The sequence below is a fragment of the Amblyomma americanum genome, chromosome 1 (assembly GCF_052857255.1).
Source record: "Amblyomma americanum isolate KBUSLIRL-KWMA chromosome 1, ASM5285725v1, whole genome shotgun sequence".
In the NCBI taxonomy this organism is placed as follows: domain Eukaryota; kingdom Metazoa; phylum Arthropoda; class Arachnida; order Ixodida; family Ixodidae; genus Amblyomma; species Amblyomma americanum.
In genome coordinates, this window is record NC_135497.1 from 126,520,458 (window position 1) to 126,534,843 (window position 14,386).

At 44.1% G+C, this 14,386-nt stretch overlaps 2 pseudogenes; one reads left to right on the top strand and one right to left on the bottom strand.

Annotated features, from left to right (window-relative positions):
- LOC144113576 (regulator of chromosome condensation pseudogene) overlaps positions 1–1,294 on the bottom strand; it is a 5,618-nt pseudogene extending 4,324 nt beyond the window's left edge.
- Positions 1,295–9,112: 7,818 nt separating this feature from the next.
- On the top strand, positions 9,113–11,144 carry LOC144135843 (uncharacterized; annotated as a pseudogene).
- Positions 11,145–14,386: the final 3,242 nt, after the last annotated feature.

The window sequence follows — 14,386 nt, forward strand, 5'->3', positions numbered from 1 at the left end:
GATTGGAGATAAACTACACTACGCTCATCGAAGACTGGACTGAAAAGGGGTCGTCAGGTGCCAAGGGGTCCAGTAAGTCTTTCAAGAACTGCCGACAGTTTTTTGCCATGTACCGCCCTCGGTAACAATGGCACTGAGGGGAGAGCCGGTCTTGTGCATTTTTGTGGCAAGCAGAACTTTCAGGACATCAGTCTTGTCTTTTCTGCTCAAACTTTCAGCATACCTTAGAGATTCAGGTTCTTCAAGAGCTGAAGAGCGTAGCTTTTTACCTTTGATGGCTTAGCGGTCACCAACTTGAAGTTTTGTCATGTGACAAGGCCTATATCGGCTACACTGGCCAATGCATTGATCACCGGAAAGGACAGCATCAGACATCACTGCAACCGGATAGTACGGTCAGTCCCCCAAAACATTGTAACAAATGTCAAAACTGTTCACCCTTGTTCAGCAGTGCAAAATTGATCGGCCGAAGCAAAATGCAGATAGAACCAGAAATCTTGGAAGCTTTTAAAATAAAAAAAAGTCGGGCACTGATTGCGCCAGCTATAGGTCAGCCAAATTTTCTTCCAAAGAATACTGGTTCAAGAATGGGATATAGTCTCCACGTGCAAGATAGCAGTATTTTTAATGACTGACCTTTATTTTGCTTTTGTTTTTTTCCTTTTGTCGGCGTGCCCTGCTCATGCGCATGTGCACCCTGCTCTGCTCGATTGCTTGATCAAGTACAAATTTTCAGTTGTGTCTCCAGCATCTTCCATGTGAATTTATTCTCTTCTGTACGCATCGTCTCGTGCTTGTTTTTCTATCTGGTACCATGCACTAACTGGCTGGCCCAACGAGCTATACATTAAGTAGGGTTTGTGGATATCTTCACGTTACATTATTGCAACTGGTATGTTACTTTGCTAACTTGATACAAAATTCTTCCACATTCCAAAACCGTGTTTTTTCTATTCCTGGTACTTCAAAACAGTTTAATTTAATTCATTTTCCAACAAAAATTTATTACTATTTTCTTCCTAGCTTCTGTCATTCCACTATTCTACTTCTCCACTTCATGCTTTTCTGTGCAAATCTATATGATTTTCATTAGCATTCACCGCCATAATTTGGCCAATCCCCGCACATGGGTATGTGCCATGTTTACCAAGGTGAACAACAACAACTTCATTCTTTACATAAGTTTCTTCAGCATTGGAAGTCTCACGATGGGACTAGTGCTTAATTAAATTCGGCCTGTCGCCCCCTACGTTCCAATGCGATTGCCACTGAGGAACTTCAGTTTAGGCCTCATGTCCGTGAGATGTAATGTAGGCACACCCTGCCAAGCTAGCGCACTCCTTAAAATTATTGCCATTCTCTTCAGTGCTTCTAGAGATGCACGAGAAAGCACACTGCCAGCACATACGAAATGCTTTTTCCTTGAAGCCAGCATTTGTGCCCGTGATATCAGTTTCCACATGAACAAAAATGAATAAATGTAACATTCGCGCATATAGATGCGACCTGCCAGACGATGAGTGTTGTTGGACCAGCGTCTGGTTGGACCCACGTTGCTCGGTGTTTGTGTGTGGAGGCCATCCAACTCACAGCAACACCTTTGCCTAACCAGCGAATAAAGGTTTAAGGCCAAATGACAGGTGTGGAGCTAGGGACATGGCAGTGGTCCGCCAGGGAGAAATCGGCACTGGCACTGTACTGCACCCACAAGACCGTAATCAAAGGGGGGTGATATATGACAACTCCCGGGGCAGTGGGCTCTTGTGCGAGGCCTGCAGTGGGGTGCTGCGAACACACCTTGCGCACGCATAGTTCACTGCTGGTCTCGACATAACCTGTCAACGCTGTCACACGGCCGAGGAATCTCTACGACGCATCATGCTGGATTGCCCCCACCTGTGTCCCCCCCGATCATCCCACACGACTTGCACAGGCAAAGCAAGCATCCATGGAGGAAGGAAAAGTCAGGAGGGGCCCTTCCCATACAACATGGGAGAAAAGTGTGGAGGAAGTCACGTGGTTTTTCCCGATCGGGAGGCCATCTTATCCGGGCAGCTTAGCAACGGCGTTGTAGTTGTTGTTTACAAACCGGGCGGTAGCAAAGGGCTACAGCATACCATTTGAAGTGTGGCGTAGGCATAGTTTCCTTAACTGCTGGAGTTCCTGTGTTTGGTCGTGCTCACTGGCTGACATTGACTGCGTTCACTCAAATCTCAAGATGGAATTCGGTGCAAAATTCTTATTGCGTGCCCAGGTTTGAATTGCAATATTCAACAACAAGAGCAGCATTAAAAGGTAGGTTGAAAACTAAGCTGGGATGGGACCATGCATGGTACCTTTCTTCACGACTTAGCCGAAAGCAGGCACGTGCGCACTCATTCAGCATGGAACTGAGAGGGCTGTGCTACCCACCAGAGAGCATGATTGAAGTGTGGCCAGTATGTGGACCACTTTTATACGAGCATAGCAAGCAAACAACCCGACATCAAAAACTTTTCTCGGGGATCTTGGACACGAAGCTGTAATTTGATTCTAACAAAGAAAGATTTCTTTACAACCTCATGAGCACATCTGAGCAGCATATAAGGGGCGCAAAAATTTGCGCCTTTTTTTTTTTTCAAACCTGACTGAGGGGTGAACAGGGATGAGGAGTGGAGTCTACAGTACAACACAGTAAAGTATAGCCACACAGTAAATGGAAGAAATACGACAATACGAATGCATTACAGCAAGTATGCAGTCACGTAAGGGGCATGCCATCATTGTTTCAAATAGGCTTTGGGCAGTTGCTCATTTTAGCTAATGTTTTAAGTCAGTTTTGAACCAAAAGGGCAAAAATACCTGGGACCAGCTGGCACTTCAACTTGGAATGGCAAGAATGCTAGATTGCACAAAGGATATCGGACAGAGCAAAGAAACATAAGCAGTACTGCATGCAAACTTCTAAAAAACATATTTTTTCACAGTTGTAGCATACAATTCCGACAATTTTAGCACACACTACCACTTGCCTGCATATGACTTGCCTACTCATAAGTTCATGACACAAGCCTCCAGACACTGCGGCGGCTCAGAGTTTATGATGCTCAGTTGCTGACCTGAAAGGCGAGGGTTCGATCCAAGCTCCAGCGGTCGCATTTCAGTGGAGGCAAAACGCTAGAGACTCATTTGCTGTACAATGTCAGCACACTCTAAAGAACCTCATACGATCGAAATTACCCACAGCCCTTCACTACAACATCCCTCATAGCTTAAAGGGATACTGAGGCAGTTTACGAATCTGCTAACCTTCTAGGGTTCTGAAGTAGACTCGTTGCTAAATCATGTCTTTGAAGTTATATTTTCCGATTTTGGCTAAGACACTGGTGCAATGACCAATTGAAAGCTTAGCATTCAAAACTCCCGCGTCCCGCGCAAGCGCAGGGGAGAACAGCGGAGAGGGAAACCTCGTCCATATCGGCCAACGTGACGTCATGTTGGGTAGCCGGGGATACTTCGCGCGACCCGAGCGAGCTTATTTGTTGCGCTGTGTGCGTTCTTCCTCATGCTGTGTGCGTTGCAAATGGACAAAACATGTTATCCGAGTTCAAGCGCGGAAAGTTAAAGGCGAGGTACTTCTCTGCTTTCGGGTGCATGAGCAAGTACTGCCGCAACTATGTTGTTGTTTTTTTACTTTTTCCCGCAAGACCAAAAGCTCGCAGCGCAGTGTGTCGCTGCTCTCAAGAGGGAGAACTTCAAGCCGGCCAAAGTAAGCGTACTCTGCTAGAAACACTTTCGTCAGAGCGGCTGCATTGCAGAGCTTGCCCCCAATGCAATCTATAGGGCTTTCTGTCAAGGAGGCATGGCTGAACCTCGAGACCGTTCCTAGGATTTTCTCGCGTATGAGATGCGTGTCACCATTGCTAAGAAGCGCCTCTGCTAAGAGAGAAAAAGGAGGCAAAGGCTGCTACTAACGATTCTAATTTCATTGCTTTATGAGAGTTCAGCTCTCTTTGTGTGCGCAGCTTTGCGTAAAATGTTTACAGCGATCGGTCCTCGGAAAGTGGCCCCGTGATGGGACGGTCGGGCAGCTTCAGCGCGTGGGTGCATTTGCGTGTCTCCTTTTTTCTAAAACAAGGGGACACGCTACATGCTTCCGTGGTAATCGTTTCGTAACCCATTAGCGGCACGATTATTTGTGTGCGGACCGGCTATTAAAAGAGCCTACTGATGTGTTGGAGACTTGGAGGTCGTGGTGGCTCTACGAGACACTTTCTCACTTGGCACGCGCCTGACATGCTCTTGGAGCCCCTGTGGATGTTTTATAGAGGCCCAAGGATGTGTTGCTCTCCTCAGCACAGGCGCGACCAGATTTCATGGGGATTGCTTAGCAATGCTCGGTTCCACGCGTCCAAGCAAGCATCGAAGTTGTTGATATGCAGCATCTTTTCTACCTGTTGCTGTGTTGTCACTAATAACAGATACACGATTAAAATGAAAACATTCGACAGAGGTATTTCTGGTTTCGGATGTCACTTTAAGAGATAAATGAACGGCAACCAAGTTTTTGTAAGAAAACAGGAAGTTTCGAAGCCTAACTCTGTTTATTCGTTAAGTTGTTATAGCGGGCGATTGGCAGCTTTGCTTTGAAACACACATACAGTTGATCGCCAGGTCACTGAACTGAAACTACACATTAGTAAGAGGGAGTGTTTTCGAGGGAGCGATTAATATTTCCCCGCGTCTACTGAACATGCCTTGACTGAAGCAGCAGCCTTGTGCGTGGATTCGGCTTGGTCTCCAGCACAATAGCTTTGCTAAATTTGGGTTCGATATTCGAGTACGCAGCATGAAAACTGCCAGATGCCTCTGCAAGCCCGATTTTCACCAAAAATAGCCTCAGTGACCCTTTAAGTTGCTTTGGTACATTACACCCCCTAAACCAAACCAAAGTTAATTTTGCATATATAAGTCCCTGTTCAATGTAAAATATGTGCAGTAGTTGAGCATTGCATCGAGTGGTTTTTGAATTCTTATCTTCGTCCGTTGTCCTGCTGTGCAATTTCGCACGAATTCGGTTCCAAGGTAACATTGAATCATGCTGCTATAAGGCGACATTTATGTGTCAGATCGTGAACTGAATTACAATTTATGATTTGAGACATACGTCTTACCCTACAGCAATATGAATCAGTTATCTTAGAACCGTACAAGGTATTCACGCAAAACATAAATACCCACGAAAGCAGCAGATTGGACAGCCGTCGCCGTAGCTCAGTTGGTGAGAGCACCGGACGCGATATTCGGAGGTCGTGGGTTCGGATCCCACCGGCGGCATGGTTGTTTTTTCTGCTGCTTTATAGGTAATTTTCTTTAAAGGCAATTTATTGGCACTAGAAATTGAAAAAAAATAGAAAACATTCCCCTATGTACCTGGGTTTTCGGTGACTGTTGGTTTCCTTAGTATATATATATATATATATATATATATATATATATATATATAAAGGTAACAGAGTGCTTATAAAATGGGGAACAAATGTATCAGGGCCTATAGAGATACAGCGGGGACTCAGGCAAGGACGCCCTCTGTCTCCTTTGTTATGCATGTTGTACCTGCAAGGGTTAGAGACAGAACTAGAGAGGAGCGGACTAGGCTACAACCTTCCTTTTTTCAAGCAGGGGGAATAGATTGAACAGTCATTACAGGGACTGATGTATGCGGACGATATACTAGTGCTAATGGCTGACAACAAGGAAAACTTGCAGAAGTTGATAGACGTTTGTGGTGCAGAGGGAGATAGATTAGGTTTCAAGTTTAGTAAGGAAAATTTTGCAGTCATGATATTTAATGATGAGGGCGGCGAGCATAGAATACAGGAGTTCACGCTAGAAGTAGTGGATGAGTACAAGTATCTTGGGATGAGTATAAATAACGGGGCTGAGTATATGACAGAGCATGAAAAATATGTAATGAATAAAGCTAGTAGGAATGCAGCTGTCATGAAAAATAGGGCACTGTGGAATTACAATAGCTGTGATGTGGTAAGAGGGATCTGGAAAGGGGGGGATGGTTCCTGGCCTGACTTTCGGCAATGCGGTCCTGTGCATGAGACCAGATGTTCAAACAAGGTTAGAAATCAAACAACACAGCGTAGGGAGGCTAGCTTTGGGAGCACATGGGAATGCACAAAATCAGGGGGTACAGAGTGATATGGGATGGGCGTCTTTCAAAAGCAGCAAAGCTAGCAGTAAGATAGCATTTGAGGAGTGATTGAGAAAAATGGGGGAAAAGCAGTGGGCTAGGAAATTTTTCAGATACTTGTATATAAAGAATATTGACCCGAAATGGAGAAAGCAAACTAGAAAATTTACAATCAAATATCTGGACAGCAGTTGGGGGCAAATCAGCAATTATCAGTTAAGAAAAAGGTTAAAGAAACTAAGAGAGCTCTGTGGAAAACAGGGATTCTGACGAGATCAGCACTGGGAACATACAGGATCTTTAAGCTGGAAATTGCCAAAGAAAATATCTATGATAATTGTAGGGGAAGCTCTGTGTTGTTTGAGGCAAGGACGGGAGTTTAGCGGACTAAGACATATAGAGTCACTTACCACGAGATAGACACGTTGTGTGGTGCTTTGTGGAGAGGAGGAAGCGGCTGAACACATCACACTTTTCTGTAAAGGGCAGTAGAATGCGGCAGGGCTAATTTATCCAAGGCATTGGGGTTTAAGGACAGCGAAGGAAAGGCAGATTGTAAGCGGGTAGGAGTAACCAAGGGAAGGTTATCTGATTGGTGGCTAAAATCAAGACGAGTAAAAGCTCACAAGTCATGGCTAGGTGGCTTGAACCGCCACCCGATTTAAAGGGTTCAGCCTTATGCATCCATCCAAGTTTACATTACACGCGCATAAACGAAAGTATCGGACTGAATTGCTGCCGCCGCAGCACAGTCAAGAGAGCACAGGACGTGAAATTCGAAGGTAGTGGGTTCAGTCTCATCTGCTGCATGTGGTTGTTTCAAGGTGAAAGCCTTATAGCCTAGCCCCATTACGAGAAAGCCAGCGGCATCAGTATGTGTATGGAGATGGTACAAAAGAGCATGCCATGGCCTGCATCATCAGAAAGTTGATTAGGGTGGATTCTGGTGTGTTGCTGTGGAATACGGGTGGGCTGCGTTGTATTAATAGTGAATTACATAAGATTGAGTTATATTGTGGTGGATTACGGGCAGATCCTGGCCGATTGCAGTGGATTAGATTTAATTCAGCTGGATTAGGATGGATTGTTGTGGATTAAGAGTGGGTTGCATTGAATTAAGTTGACCTAAGGTGAATTACGTTTAAATTTAGTGAAATGATGTTGGATTAGGATTAATTACATTGGATTGCACTGCAGCAGGGTGGATTAAATTGGATTGCCATGCATTACATTTAGCTAAGTTGGATTTGGGGTGGATTATGTTGGGTTGTCGATTGATTAAGATTGGATTACGTGTGATTAAGTTATAGTGTGGTGCGTTAAGGGTCGATTACAGTGGATTTGTGGATGGATTAAAAGTCTATGGTTTTGCCTTCACAGGAGATAAGTAGTCTAAGAGCCCTCCAAAACTATCTTTTTTTCTTATACTTTCTAATCAATGATCTTTCAGCGCTAAAATAATTACACTCTTAATTTCCCACTGATCAATACCGCAAGTAAAAAAAGATCGAAACATCCCCCTTTGATTCTTGGGTTCGGTGACTGTTGGCTTCCTTTAAAGGAGTATAGATCACCTAACTGTTGCGTTTGTATTTTCTCTGTAATGACGCGTAAGGTGTCATAATACATGGATTACGATGTGGGATTCTTCTACAAGGGCTACATATTTTATATACGAATTTGTTTCTAGTGCTGTTTCGGGTACAACAGCTGAACGATGGCTGTGACGTCAAAGTGTGTTTATAGCTTAAATAAGATATGAAAATACTGCAATATAATCGCTGTTTCGTCATTCCAATTCCCAATAGTGGTAAACCAGATTGCCTCAAGAGCCGGAATAATATCCAATGTAGAATCAGCGATTATATCGCCGTTTTTTCATGCCTTTGAAATCACATCATTGTTCAGCTATTGAAACTAAACTGGCAGGACAGAAAATTTAGGTTATAAATTATTTAGTGGTCGTAGGCGAATACCACGTGGTGATTCATGTGTAGAAGTGCTTTTCGCATCATTTTGAAATTGTTTACTTATATTTTTCTTTCTTATTTACCACAATTAAGGCACACAAGGCCTCACTTCGCGACCACACTCATCTTCAGGTGGTGCTGCGAAGTCTGGTTTTTAGTGTACTTTTTAACGTTTTCTGTTTCTTTTTTTGTGTGGCTGGGGCGCCGACATGGCGCCTAGCCGATACAAAGGGTAGAGTCAACAAATCATCATCATATCACATAACTGAAAGTACCATAGCTGTTTGGCACCGCGCCGCCTATTGGTCAGTTGTGATCAGGTGATTAGGTCCACTCACTCTAGAAGAGAAAAACTGAGGAGGGAGCATCCGGCGAGAGCCTTGAAGCCTAGTCATAAAAAGTACAAACGCATTAAAAAAGAGTCGGTCCCCCCTCCCTCGTGATCACGCCACGTGATAGAGTGCGGCAATATCTAGCCCCGCTGGACGCGCGCATGCGCGGATTAGCGCGGCGGACTGACTGTCGATCAACCTCCTTGCTGTAGACGCCCAGGCCGCGCAGACGCACGCACTCAAACATACCAACACCACAGCGCTAAGGACTGACTGGGAGAGCCAAAAAACGGGGGAGGGAGCGGCTTCACGAGTGCTTGGCATCGCGCTCACTCCTCAGTTTTTTAAGGTATGTCACCACCTTTGAAAAGGCGTTTTTTTTAATGACATTTTTTTAGATTTAGAGAGTCCCCAAACATTCAAAAATATTTTGCAGCAAGAATCATGTTCATATCTTATTTAGTTCAAAATTTATAGCTAACTTTCGGACAGGTGGTGAACAGTTCCGAAACCGAAACTGATGTGGTTTGGTAACAGAAACTGATAATTCAGCAATAATCAACGACGTATATTGAAACTTTTTTATTACGCTTTAGTTTGATATGTAAAAGATTATTAAAGGCAATTTGTAAGGCTTCGTTTTTTTAAACATTTCTTTAAATTTCCGCAAGGGGGATGCATGACGCTACAAGCGTCTCTGTTGTTTACTTTGCGTGCGCTTTGTGCTACCGCTTTGAATGCTACCGGATTCATCCTTTTTATAGGCATTATTTTTAGTAGCAACAGTAATAACATAGGCTGGACGTTTTTATAAGAAAGCATGGCCAAGTTCAGGGTAAAAAGGCGATTGAAACGGAAGTTTCTTGGCAATCGACATACAAGGAATGCTCCGACCGAAGACCATGCGGACGTGAATGTATCGGCGAGTGCTGCAAAGCTTGGGAACTTAGAGAACAATTGTGAAGTGCCGCTGCAAGAACCTCTACTGCAAGGTAATAGGATAATTGATATGGAGATCCTATCATCTGTTTTTGCAAAACTGGCCTGCCCGGAATGCAAGAAGACGTCGCTCAGATTGGAAGAATGCTCGCAGCTTGGAATATCATGTGCATATGCTGTTCTGTGTGATGCGTGCGCATATGCATATTCATTTCAATCGTCGAAAAAGGTTGGAAGTGCTATTGAGAACAACCTGCGTCTTGTCTACGCAATGCGTCAGCTGGGCAAGGGATATTCTGGAGCTGTAACGCTGACGAAAGTGATGAACATGCCATTGCCGCCTTGGCATTCTGCCTACCAAAAGATATCTGCTAAGCTCTATAAAACGGCAGAGACTGTTGCGTCTAAGTCAATGATGAATGCCGCTGCTGAATTACGTTGTGTTGTGCAAAGTACTGATTGTGGTGTGTCAGGTGATGGCACATGGCAAAGGCGTGGACATTCATAATTGAATGAATGTGTGACCTTAATATCCATTGATACTGGGAAAGTTATTGACGTAGAAGGCATGTCAAGTAAATGTAGGGCATGCCATTCGAAAAGCAAGTTGAATCCCTCAAGCACTGAATATCTGGAGTGGAAGGCAAATCATACCCAGTGCCAAGCAAACTACACCGGTAGTGCTGGTGATATGGAGGCAGTAGGGCTCTATCGTATGTTCGAGCGAGCAGAAAGAAGTCGTGGTTTAAAATATGTAGACTTCTATGGAGATGGCGACTCCAAGAGCCACGCGGCTATAAAGGACATATATGGCACAAATAGTGTGCGCAAACTGGAGTGCATTGGGCACGTACAGAAGCGTGTAGGATGCCGACTACGAAAGCTGAAAAAAAGTGTTCCTGGGCTTGGAGGCAAAGGAAAGTTAACGGATGTCCTCATCGACCGGCTGCAGAACTATTATGGTATTGCCATCAGAGCGAATGTGGGAGACCTGCGAGCCATGAAGCAAGCTGCATTAGCGAGCCTCTTTCACTGTAGTTCAACAGATGAAACACCAAGGCATGGTCTGTGCCCTCTTGGCACTGAGAGTTGGTGCGGGTTTAACCGAAGGAATGCACTCGGTGGTGGATGCTACAAGCACAAGGGAGGCCTTTCCAGTGAGGTACTCAACAAAGTGAAGCCGGTATATACTGACCTCTTTACGGACGAGCTCTTAAAGAAGTGCCTGCATGGAAAAACCCAAAATGCCAACGAGAGTTTCAACGGTATGATTTGGCAACGGGTTCCCAAAGACGTCCACGTGAGCCTGCCCATCCTACTTTTTGGTTTATATGATGCTGTGTGCCACTTCAATGATGGTAACAGAAGTACAGCAGATATTTTGAGGGAAGCAGGCATCGAACCTGGCCACAACACTCTCGTAGCATGTTGCACCAGTGACCAGAACCGTGTGAAGAAGGCCCAGCGTCAATCAACGGGTGAGGTAAAACATCTCTGCAAGAAAAGACGGGCAGCAACAAAAGCCAAAAGAGAGCTTGTGGCAGCTAAGGAGGGCCCTAGCTATGAACCTGGTGGATTTTAACTTCCTTGGACATGGTGATCTTGTTTCTACAAGGATTGAAAAACTTTAATCGTGTTTTTCTCAAAACTTGATTTCTTGCACTTTCTTGTTGCGCAAACAGTTGTAACTTCGAACTGAATAAATATTTTTCAATGAAACTTTTCACGCTCATTTCTTTATTACTATCCTGTGCAATGAACTAGGATGAATGAAATCGAATGGTAAGTTTTGATGTAATCATGTTTTATGCCAAGGAATGCAAACAAAAATGACACATTTGTTTGTTTTCTTTGGAATTTTTTGTATAACTTGATTCCCAATTATCGGATGGCAAATATCCTAGTTGGTTGCACAGCCTGGTTAGTTGACTAACTCTGTGCCAAAAAGTTTAGAATTTCTGCACTCCATTGTCTAGTTATGAATGTTTGCATAACAGCCAAGTTTGGGTCATTTTTTGTCAATAACAAATTCTATCATGATATTTTAAACTCTTTTTTTGCTTTTGAATATCATATAAAACGATGCTTTATAAGGTCAGTGTGAAATAAAAATTGAATGGTCAAAAATTTAAAAAAAATTCAAAAAGGTGGTGACATACCTTAAAGCAAAAGCTTTACTACTCCAGCCAGCGAGCCATTTCAGCTCCTCGTGCCGTATGTCATATATCCGTGGCGCATGAACGACCTTAAGCTGCCGTCGCCTAGCAACGCCGCAGCCGTTCTCCAACAGATGGCCAGGGATCGCCGTGGTAGGTTAAGAACGATGTCACGATGGTCGGTGATTGTGTAAGGAAGTTAGCAGTACAAAGAACACCTTGTGCCCTCGTACGCTTGCCCGGCAAAACGCTGCGGGTTGGGACAGTCAACTTAGAACTTCTTTGGTTTATTAGAGATTGAAGACAACATACAAAGCAGTTAAGAAAAGGCGATTTGGAAGCTGCAGGTTGCGGCGCCATTTAATAGCTTTGGCAGTTGGGCAGAGCTGTGCATACATTTCCTGCTCTCATCCAATTTAATCCATTCATAGTTAATGTCAGAAGCTACATACGAGTGGGCAGGGCCTAAGGTTCACCAGAGCCAGACTAAGTGTCCCTCGCACCTCCAGGAACACGCGGGCAGCGCTGTTTCGTGCAGCGTCTGCTTTACTGACTAACTTTAATTGCGAGCATGCCCTTGAGCATTCATCCATTTATCGTGGCAAAAAGGTCTTTGGTCTTTTGCAAGTGTGGGAAACCTACTCGACGCGACCTGCTGTACCGTGCAATGGCGACGTTCAAGGAATGACAATCCTTTTGGCCTTAAACCCTCGGACAGCGTCCGATGCGCCGACCATGTCCTCGCCCCCCGTGACTCCCTGCACTTCGGTTACAATATTCAATTTGAAATGGCTCACGGCAGTAGGGGGAAGTGACAGGCCAAAAAAAAAAAAAAACCATTTCAACCACTTGGATTTCCAACTGGTTCCAAATAGTTCCAGTTAAACCAGTTCGGTTTCCAGCTGGTTCCAATTGGACAGTCTATTTGGGCTATCCAATTCGACCAGTTGGGTTTCAATCGGTGAGCCCAATTGGTCTTACCCATTGTATAAAATTGGTCTGCCCAACTGCACCCAATGTATCCATGTGAATTTTCACATATTTTAAAAACTAGGCAGAACTAATCTGGTTCTCATAAGAAGAGCTATCAGCAGCTTAACCTGCTAAATTGTATTCATCATCTGAAGCACCACTGCGGCCGAAAATAAATAACTTCACTCAGTGGGCAACCACCACTGGCCCCAGCATGCGAGCCTTATAAATGGGGTATATAAGTTGTAGCAGAAGTGTGTTTTCTGGATGTATGTATTGAGCTAATATATGCGACTAGAGTCTGAATATGTAGTGTTTCTCGTTGGTGATGTATGCATGTCTGTTGGCCTCAATTTCCATAAAAGTATGCTAAGTTCAATTCTGAAGTAAAAATGTTGATTGGCACCAGACACTGTCTCCCTGCTGTCCTCACAAATCAGTTTAGCTCTTGCACATTAATAATGTTTAGTGTTAGAAATATTTCTCACCCTGTGTATTTTGCTAAACTTAATTGTGTGTTATATTTTGTGAATATTTTCTGGGTTCAATAACAATTCTGGCCTAACGGGCCTAAGTGGTTGGTCCAGCTGGCCTCAGTTGGTCGGGTGGCTAAAAACTCAACTGGAACCAATTGGTTCCAATTGAAAAGTCCAGTTGGAACCAATTGGAATATCCACTTGGAACCAATTAGAATGTCCAATCGGTTCCAATGTTTTTTTTTTTGTTTTTTTTTACTGGGCTTGTATAAGCTGATACCTCGGCAACGATTTGTTGGCTTGTACCAGTATACCATTTGCAAGAGCAGTGCGGGCTACTTCATGCCTCCGAGTGCGCAGTGCTCACGGCCAGCATACATGGGAGTACTGCACCGTCAGTCTCCTTTCAATTGACAGTTCAGCGCCGTACTAGCTAAGCAGATGGAGGCTGGTGCTGCTATTATAAACAGCTTGTACTGGTGTGCTTGCGCTTATGGTGGGGATGGTGAGCTGCTTGCGGCAGCATTGCAGAGTCTGGTGAACCATGTCAGTAATAGCCACAAGGGCACAACGAATTCTATCCAAGGCATTAATTGACATAGGCCTTTGAACAGCTCTGCATAGCTCAGTGATGGTAAGTGCAGTTCAATCCTCTACTCAGGTTTCTCAGGACTTCAATGGGCTCTTATAACAATACTAGTCTACTAGTACAGATCTTGTGTGCCTAATCAAAAATGGTCAAATAAAATGATGCCATTGTTACCTCGTACTATTCTATTAGGGTTAGCACTATGTCATGCACAATGTTTGGTTTGTTCAGTTGCGAAACAGTGCAGAAAGTTGTGTGCACTTTTTTTCCAGGTTTCCTTTCACACAAGATAGTGAAAGCCATTGTAAAAGCACAAACGCTTCTAAAGGAGCTTCAGTGGCTGTCACCACGAGCACAGACATAAAGTCTGGAGTCATTTTTCAGCATGTTGAATGGGTTTGCCCTCCAATCAAGCGCGTTCACATAAGAAGCCATGAGTGCTCAGTGAGTCTGCATAAGGATAAATGCAGAATTTTATCCATCATGTCAGAGCAGTGCAGCACATAAAGCAAAAGGGAAATTTTTTGCAACATGGCAATGATGTCTAAAAGTCTCTAGTCATATTTCCCGACTTTTCTAGCACACTCCTGATGGCTCATTTTAATGAGAATGGCGACAAGGACGAGGCAGTAATAAGCAATGGAACACCCATGTGGCATACAAAGACATCAAATGCCAGGCACGTGCCACATTTGTAACCAACAGAAGACGTCCTAGCATACGCCAAGTCACCGTGATTTGCATATTCTGTTTCTGTGTAGTTTTGTG